The 9,560-nt window shown below is 40.7% G+C and overlaps 1 pseudogene; it reads left to right on the forward strand.

Moving 5' to 3' along the window:
- Positions 1–4,402: 4,402 nt before the first annotated feature.
- Positions 4,403–8,834, forward strand: LOC147855980 (uncharacterized; annotated as a pseudogene).
- Positions 8,835–9,560: the final 726 nt, after the last annotated feature.

A 9,560-nucleotide genomic window follows, 5' to 3' on the forward strand; every position in this document is an offset into this window, starting at 1 on the left:
GATAGTGTCATGATATGGCAAGACTCGAACCCATGACCTTATGTTACATGGGTCAAGCTCTTGACCATTAGACTATATGTTGTAAAACGAAAGATAATTTTCATTTAAGTTTTACTATAGAAAATTGATGTATGTTCCAGATTTCTCTGGAACATTGTAGAAACTTCAGGAGTACTCTTGAGAAGACTATAAAACGAGGCACAAGGCATTATTTCAAACCAAATCGGTTCAATGCTCGTCTTAAGGCTCCTAGCTACAATTGTATATTCTCTTAACATAATATATATCTCTTTTGTTATCATCATTCTCTCTCTCTATCTCTCTCTCTCTCTCACTCACTCTGTCCTTCTCTTTAGAGTTCTACACCTCCCTTAGTACTTATCCTCATCTTTTAGTACTAATTCCTTGTCTATCTTAGTATTGTTCTTGACACACACACTCTCTCTCTCTCTCACTCTCTCTCTTGTAACGACTCTTTCTGTCCTTGCCGTTGCCGCCGTCGTCGTCTAATGTTGCCGTCGCTTGCTATTGCCGTCGTCTGCAGCCGTTGTCTGTTGTCACTACTGTTGCCGTCATTGTCACCATCGACGTTTGTCATCTGCCGCCATCGCCGTCACCATTGTCGTCAGTTTCTTGGTCGTCGCCGCTATTGTCGTGTGTAGTCATTGTCATTATCGTCGTTGTTCGTCGCCTTACCTACGCTTATGACGACGTAATCAGATGAGTAAACAAGAGAGCATACATGTCCTTCTACACTCGAACCTAGTGCGCAAGGCATGAATGCTCGACTAAGTTTTTTCTGTCCTCTTTGTCTTTTTTTTCTTTTATCGTTTGATTTACAACATGACTTCTAGACGAAACCATAAGGAAACACATGAAGAAATTATAAGTAAGGAAGAATTTTTAGATGTCCTTAACCATTTAGTTAAAATAGAAAAATGGGTGAAAGAGATTGACGCTAAAATAAAAAAAAAGATAAGGAAGAGAAAGAAGTTCTATTGCTGAAATAACGAAACTTAAAGTAGACAACACGAACCTTCAGAAACAAGTTAAGGACCTTGAGACATCTAGGGAAGATGGTGAAATATCTTCTCTAGAGGATATTAAGGAAGAGAAAAAAAGTTAAGGAAGAGGTTAAAAGCGATATGGAATTAGCAAAAACTGGGTGGGTTAATGTAGTAAAATGTAGTATTAAAAAGGAACTAAAGGATGAAAATATTGTAAACTGTAGAAAGTAGCGTGCGGAAGCAGGTATGAAGACAGAACAGAGGAAGGAAACACAGGTTTAATGGAGAGCTTGGACTTACACGGTATACGCGGGAGAGACAGAGAGAGAAACACAAAAAACTATATTTCACAATAATAATATTTCAGTGAGCACTTTTATACAAGTCCTAGAAGGACTGGCCGAAGTACTGACAGTACTTCAATGCTCATCAAGAGCCCCTACACTAACTCCCAAATATATTCCTCACGGAATATCTTTCCTAACGACCTAACCGATCGGTCCCAACCGATCCGGTCCTCGGCTTCTTCAACCGATCCGGCCAATGTTGAGCTTGTCTCTCAACATAAACACTACCCTTGAGGAGGAAAAAATGCGTCAAACTTGACACCTAAATGTATGAATTACTAGGCTCAAGGAAGGGGCATCTCCTGACAAAGATGCACAAACATTAGGGAAAATGTTGGGGTACGAAGCCCTACCTGTTACAGGCATGACCATATAATATCCTGTGGTGAGAATTTACCGTAGTATTCTATACACGTGGATAAGTGTGAGGGTTAAACGAGAGTTTAAAGAAGGGGAGGATTACTTTTAAATCCTCAGGATTGAGACAATCCATTAGGCCAATTGTGAACATGGCTGGGGGCCTTGGGTATCGCTATAAATAGAGGCCTAGCTACCCTCATTTCAGCATCTTGTTGACTACGTCAAGACTCTGTCTTGTGGTGGGTCAACTCTTGTAGCGAGCGCGCCAGCACTAGGTACGACTCGACGCCAAGGCGGTGGTATGGGATGCCGATCGAGGCTCAAGTCCGTCTTGATCCCTTCACTCGGGGGTGGCCGGGTGGATCGAAACCCTTCTTTCTCTCTCTCCTTTCTATCTATTTATCTATTTTCTATCCTTATCTCATGCTTACATTAGTCTATGTCTCTTACACTACCAATCACTAAAACTTGGAGGATACGACGTGACACCAGTAGGGAAAGAGCTTTGGTTCTTTAGTTTAAGGACTCAGAATCTAGAATCGCATTTTATAAAAAGAGACCAATTCTTTGAGGATTGGGTGGGGACCCTATCTACGTCAATGAAGACCTGATCAAGATGCAAATTGAGCATCGTAAAACTTGTATTCTGCAAGTCATACAAGATCGTAAAGAGGGGCATCGTGCTTTTTATTGAGACGGACGTGTGATAATAAATTATCGCGCCGCCAATTGATGGCATGTGGCCCATGTGTCAGACAATAAACTTAGGATGACTTTATGGAACTGTAACGGTGTACTTTGGACACACCCTAGCTGTCTAGAGGAGATTTTGAAGGTATCTGACATACTTTTTTTAGTAGAAACACATCAGAGCCCAAATCGAGGACTGCCATGAGTTGACAGTTTTCGTTGGGAATCTGTCTTTAGACAAACCACACGTCAACATACTACTACAGGGTCTGGAGGGGTTGCGATACTTTTTCGGAGAGAGATACATAAAAGGATAGAAATACTAAAGAAAGACCCAGAAGCCTGTTTTATGTGGGTGAAAGTCCTCACTAGCAAGGATCAGGCGATATTTATCGTCGTGTGTTACTTCCTCCCGAAAGGATCCCGATATAATATGGCTAGAGAGGCGAGTATAGTTGATGAAGGAATGCCACATGGACCTTCTCCATACAAACCTTTATCGGATGACATAATCGGATATTCTTCTCAAGGCGAAGTCTTCCTTGTAGGAGATTTCAATGCGAGAACCCAATCCCGACAATGCACAATATTTCAGATGGATAGAAACCTCGAAATGGTGAATGTCGACACTTTAGACTTAGACATAACGCGTACATCAAAGGATCAAGGTAAGGACACCACAAGCTTTGGCCATCATCTACTTGAACTTGGAACCTGACACCAGATGATCATATATAATGGCTTAGCCAAGTGGCCAGGCTTAGAAACGCTCACATGTTTCCCCCATGGAGGAGGGGAAAGCACAGTTGATTACCTAATAGGATGCCTTGAAGCCACCCACATGGTTAACTCCTTCTAGGTGGCCCCATGCCCCATTGGTGCAGACCATAGCTTCCTATACTTTGAGCTAAACTGCAACACCTCCCATGCCACCAACTCTAGTCAACCAAACCATCACACCGTAATACATTTCATGCATGAGCTCGCTGACATCTACTCTCGACATGTTCAAGCCCATCTCTCCTCTTTTGATTCTTCCTTGACTTTAGAGAACCTCACTACAAAACTCACACACACCCTTCACTCAACAACAATTAGTAGCTTCCCATACATGAAACACTCCAATCATAGTAGAATAGGGTCTATGCCACAGAACAAGTGGTATGATGAGGATTGTAGAGAGTTGTATAGACAACTTAAAGTGTCACGACTTAGGGGTACTATTTCCTCAATACAGACTCGAAAAGAGATGCGCAAGATGACATGTCGTAAAAGACGAGCTTGGGAAGCATCTCAATATTGGGAACTCTACCATATGCTCATGAGTAGGGATTGCGCCCTTGCAGGGAAGAGACTACGGGAACCGCGACCACAAACACCCATCGAGGATCCCAATATTTGGCACACATATATTGCTACCATGTCCCGAACCAACCACCCATCCCAATGCCTTCCACACCCCGACCTAACACGGGGACAGTTTTCACGACCTCTAGGGTCACGAAGGTTATAAAAAAATTACAACATAGGAAATCCATGGACCACACAAGATTGCAAGCCGAGCACATCATATATGCTCAAGAGTGCCAAGACCCCTTTCTCACTCTAATCTTCAACCGTGCCCTCGCCAAGGCTTTTTCACCACAATGGACCATGAACACAATGGTTTCTATACATAAAGGAGGGGACCCAATGGACCCAAATACATATAGGACCATTATGATAGGCCATACGCTCGCTAAACTATATGGTGTGGTAATGGAAACAGAGCTTAGCGATTATATGGAATCATTAAGTCTTCGAGCACCTGAGCAGGCTGGCTTTAGATGAACCTTCTCCACTATTGACCATACCTTCACACTTAGGTGCTTAATTGACCAGAAGAAGGTTCGTAAGAAGAAACTATATTGTTGCTTTGTGGACTTCCGCAAAGCCTTTGACACAGTTCCTAGGGAGAAGTTGTTTGATAGAATTAAGAGCTTGGAGATACCAAATGACATGATCTGGGCCATTTATGCCCTATATGAGCAAGTCTCTAGGTGCGTAAAATGGCCAAGTGGCCTATCCGACTGTTTCACTAGCACCATTGGTGTAAAATAGGGTTGCCCCCTATCACCGACTCTTTTTGGGATCTAGATTGATGAGATAGCTGATTTTATTGCTCGTAAGGGAGGCAAGGGAGTAGCTATTGGGGATACACAAGTTAGTCTCTTACTCTACGCAGACAACATTGTCTTGCTCTCAGAGTCGGAACACGACCTACAAAAGCATCTTAATGCCCTAGATGACTTTTGTACACAACGAGGACTAGTAGTGAATTTAGCGAAAACTAAAGTCCTTATCTTTCATACATCGTCCTGAGTTAGGAGTAAATGTCACCTAATCCTCTCTCATAAACTAGTTGAGGTAGTTGGATCATATGTATACTTGGGAGTCACTTTTAGTGCTCGCTCAAGTAAATTCTCGATGACGCAGGCAACCAAAGAAAGGCTAACGAGAGGGTATGCATTCCTCTCACTCTTAGAGAGACAATGCCACCAGGCATACTTTCAAGAGTGACGGCCTAAGGGATGGATCTTCAACTCATTAGTGATCCCTTCCCTCCTGTATGCATCAGTAGTATGGGCTCCAGGTCTACCATCTTTCATTTGGACGCAATTAGAGAGACCTTTGGTGGCGATGTTATCACGTCAACTCCGAAGCAAATCGACAGTACCACATGACATTATTAGAGTAGAGTTCAGTCTGCCCCCGATGTTAGTAGAAGCACTGTTTCAAGTGGTAGTTTTTATTCATCGGATACATAGCGAACCACAAGATAGGATATCCCCTCGAGCCTTTGAGGCATCTCGATCCCTACATGCGTCTGGAGACACTAGCTCTTGGTATAGCACTGTGGTGAGTTGGTTACTTGCAAATGGCATAGACATTAATAACCTACCCCCCCTTAAGTACAACCATGGGACTGACCAAACCCTAATATCTAATGAAGAATGTAATAAAGTGATACGCCAAGAAATATGGCAAATTTACACTCGATATAAATGGATCACCCCACGAGAGCCACTCCCATCTAAAATGTTGTACTATAAGGAACACTTCTTGCACTTCTCTAAGTTAGGTTTTATTACACGACCAAGATATCTAGATACATTCTTATCAAATGCACTAAGGGTTGTCATTGGAAAACTTAGGATATCATCTCATCAACTTGAGATTGAGAATGGTCGGGCTAATAGAGTCCCTAGGGAGGAAAGGCAATGTAGGTTGTGCCACATAGAGATAGAGGATGAGTATCACTTCACATGCAAGTGCCCAACTTATGCCAAGATACGAGTGGAATACCAAGACATATTAGGACCCACTCCCACCCTTTCCAAACTATTAGATACCCTGTATGTAAAGAGACTAGGTAGGTATATCTTAGAGCTAAAACAACATACAGAGTATAAATTACAAAGTGTTAACCATAACCCTTTTACTATTCATTAACTTGTAACTAGTGTAATTTTTTAGGAACAAGAGGAGACAATGAATGTGGATACACTTACACCGCTCGGCCTCTCTCTTGAGGAAACCGAAATGCAAAGAACAACCAAACGCCCTCGGATGTTGGGCTTCAAAACAAGTCGACACGGAGTAGAAAGGATTAAGAAGATAAGGGAACGTGAGCTACGTCAACTAGAAGCTATGGTTGGGGTACCTTTTACATTGGGGCCACAAGCCACATCCACATCGAAACCCTTTGACCTCCCGCTTCTCTTTGAGAGACTTGGATGGAAATGAAAGTAGGCCTAGTATAACATCATTTTCATTGTATACCATGTTTGCTATTTTATTTTACTAGAACTATTTAGCTTAAAACTCTATTTTTATTTTTATTTTTTACTTTCGATGAATGGGTAAATATCCCATTTGTTGTTGTAAACCATTTGTCTCATGGGCCAATTTTGGCCTTAGAAGACGTTAATATATCTTTCTTTCTCTCTCTCTCTCTCTCTCTCTCTCTCTCTCTCTCTCTCTCTCTCTCTCTCTCTCTTGTTATTGAAATTGTGCCCCATCCTTGTCCTCAGGTACCATTCGATGGTGGTTGGGACATCAGTTTTGATCGTAAGTCAGAATTAGAATCGTAAGCTGGAATTCCGAGCTGTGAATTCCGATCTGAGGTATCATACTCTCAAAAAAGTACATTCTGAAACTGGAGGATCATAAGAGTAGAGCATCAAGGGGATATCCTCCAGTTTCAGAATGACATCTCGACAAACGATTACCATGTCGCCTTTTGTCATCATCGATCTCACACGCTCTCTCTCTCTTGAATTTGGCAACGTTATTGCCTTACATGTAACATCCCTCTCCCTCTCCCTCCCAAGGTCTTACTAACTTAGCAAAGCTCTTAACTCCAATATTCATTATATGTCTTTCTTACTACACCCTCGATCTATCATTCCATGTTATTGCAACATCAACCTAGGTGTTTAAGCAAACACGTAAGATCGCGACATTTCATACTTCTTCATTGGCTCCCACTATAGAGCCCCCAATCTATGCAACATCCTTTTCAATAATCCTACTTTAACTTATTTCCTCCTATGCACTTCCCACATCAAGAGAGCGATATAGAAAGCCAAGTAATATCTCCTCAACAAATCAAATGGCAAGAAAGTATGTGGTGGACAAACTCATAAACCACAATTATAGAATGTGGAGAAGGAAAATGGAGTTATAGATGTTAAAGGAATTGTAAAGAATATGTTAGGATTGTAACCGACCACAAGCGGTTTCATGTATACTTATTCGGGTGCAAAGAGTAGAATAAGATAATGCTTAGACAAAGAATGAAGAACAAGAACGAAAAGATACAGAGACATAGATATTTAATGTGGAAAGCCCGTAAGGGAAAAACCACGTGGAGTTCACAAACTCCAAAAAATAGACCACCATGTACAGAGAAAATACAAGGACATTCGCAAGCACCAACCTCAAGCTCGTCTTTCTCTAACAAATGGCAGCTAAGTGACAACTCTCACTCTCCCTCTCACACTCTAGTTATTTACAACTATGGCTCACTAAGGGCATATCTAGACTATTTACAAATATAGTCCCCCGATTCGGCTAATGATTGAGTCAATTTTCGGTTTTTGGTTTTTGATGAAGAAAAGTAAAAGAAGAAAAAAGCAAACCACCAAAACACAATCTGAAACGAACGCTCATAACTCATTCGTTTGGAAGCCAAATATAATGTGCAAATATGGGTTGGAAAGCTTGTGAAGAGAGCTATGTATAGCTTTTTAAATCGCTAAACTTATAGCTTCGACGAGGGAGATATGACGATTTCAAGATTGCTGTGTCATAGATAAGAATCGGACTCAATGAAAAACTCTAAAAAAAGCATAAAAAAGAACGCAAGGGAAACTTATCTAGTGGAAGAGAACTTTATATAAAGAAAGAAGAGTAAGGTGGTAGGAGAGTCTCTTTCTTGTGATGTTTTCTTGCCTATTCACATAGTGTTGGTTGAGTTGTTATCAATTTATCCTTGTAGACTTGGATTTATGTATCTTCTTTCTCTCTTCCTTCCATCATAATTATTCATTAGCAATAGATCTTTGTGGTTTTGGGTCTGTTTATCTTCCTTATCTCTCCTTTCTATCATCTCTATCTCCATCATTTTTGGCATTCTAGGGAGGGCCGATCCTTTCCATATAATGGGAGGAATGGTTGTCCACTAATTGATGGTTGGATCTACCGATTCATCATCAAACTGATGGCAAGATATGGAATTCGCGATGCAACAGATCTACGAAGAGAACTTTTCCAATTGCGTATGGTTTCATCAATATGCTACCTCGAGTATGAGAAGACGTTTTTGGATATATGGTCCACTTGGATTGGACTTGTTGGAGGCGTTGAAGATGTATACTTCAAGATGCAAAGATTCAAAGCAGGGCTAGATCCATATTTTCAATATGAAGTGCATATGAAGTACCCAAGGTCTTTCCATGATTTGCTTCGAGTATGTCAAAGTTATGATCAACAATTGAAGAAGTTGTTATTCGGTGAAGCATATGGAGTATCGGCGCCATATACCATAAATTCAAGCTATAATAATTGTGGATCGGTCATAAGCCAACAACCAGCATACTTGAAATGTCCGATTCAACAGGTTCCCTCATATCATTATTCTAATTTTTGGAGTTATAATGATGTTTATGAAGGTGATTCCAGAGACAAAGAAGAAGAGGTGATGAATGTGGAGTTCCCCCACATAGTTCATGAGGACAACCATGACATAAAGAATGATGATGTGAAAGACGAATCCAAGGAGATTGTTATGAGAAGCGATGCTATGGATGGTGATGCCAATGTACATCATGTTGAGGACATTATTGATACAACAAGCGATATGGTGGTTGATGATGAATATGTGTAAGATGAAATGGAAGATATGACAAAAAAAGTTGTTGATGGTGAAGTACCCACAACGGAGTTGCAAGATGAAGAAGGTAACCTCGAAGTGATAGCTGGAGATTGGCTTTTGGAGATCAATGCATGTAAGGAAGCATTGGTAAGTGCCAAGTTGTAGTGTATGAAGGTGTTCGTGCAAGATTTGTGTTTTGGATTTGCATTGAGTAGCAACAAAGTTATGTGGGCATCAACTCTTCAACAACAATTTGATCAAGAACCAAGAGAATTACTTGTAATGCATTATTGGAGTATCATGAAATTATCACCATCAAAGGATCCACCACAACTAATCAAATGTATAAAGGAGAAGGAATCATCCATCGACAATGGCAAGCAAGAAGAGGAAAGCATAACAATTGATGAATCTTCATGGGATAGGGAAAACAAATCACTCCACATGGTGTCTAACGAGGAAGAAGAAGTCATTGAGGAGAAAAGTATTATGACTTTCGGGGAAAAAGAAAAGATGATTTCCAAAAATATTCAAGGAGAGCATCAAAGGTTTATTTCTCTTATTTCTAAGTTTCCAAAGTTATTCATAATTGACTATTCACAAATAAGAGGAGAAGACATCAAGCACCACATCAAGTTGGAAGATTTGAAGTTTGTCTCACCTATTGTTGTGGTTCCAAAGAAGAATGACATCAACTTCAAACCCTTGATTGATTCAACCAAACAAGATCAATTTTCA

The sequence above is a fragment of the Azolla caroliniana genome, unplaced genomic scaffold, assembly GCF_043228905.1.
Source record: "Azolla caroliniana isolate FFs.n. ecotype wild unplaced genomic scaffold, voAzoCaro1.0.p SCAF_13, whole genome shotgun sequence".
Classification (NCBI taxonomy): Eukaryota; Viridiplantae; Streptophyta; class Polypodiopsida; order Salviniales; family Salviniaceae; genus Azolla; species Azolla caroliniana.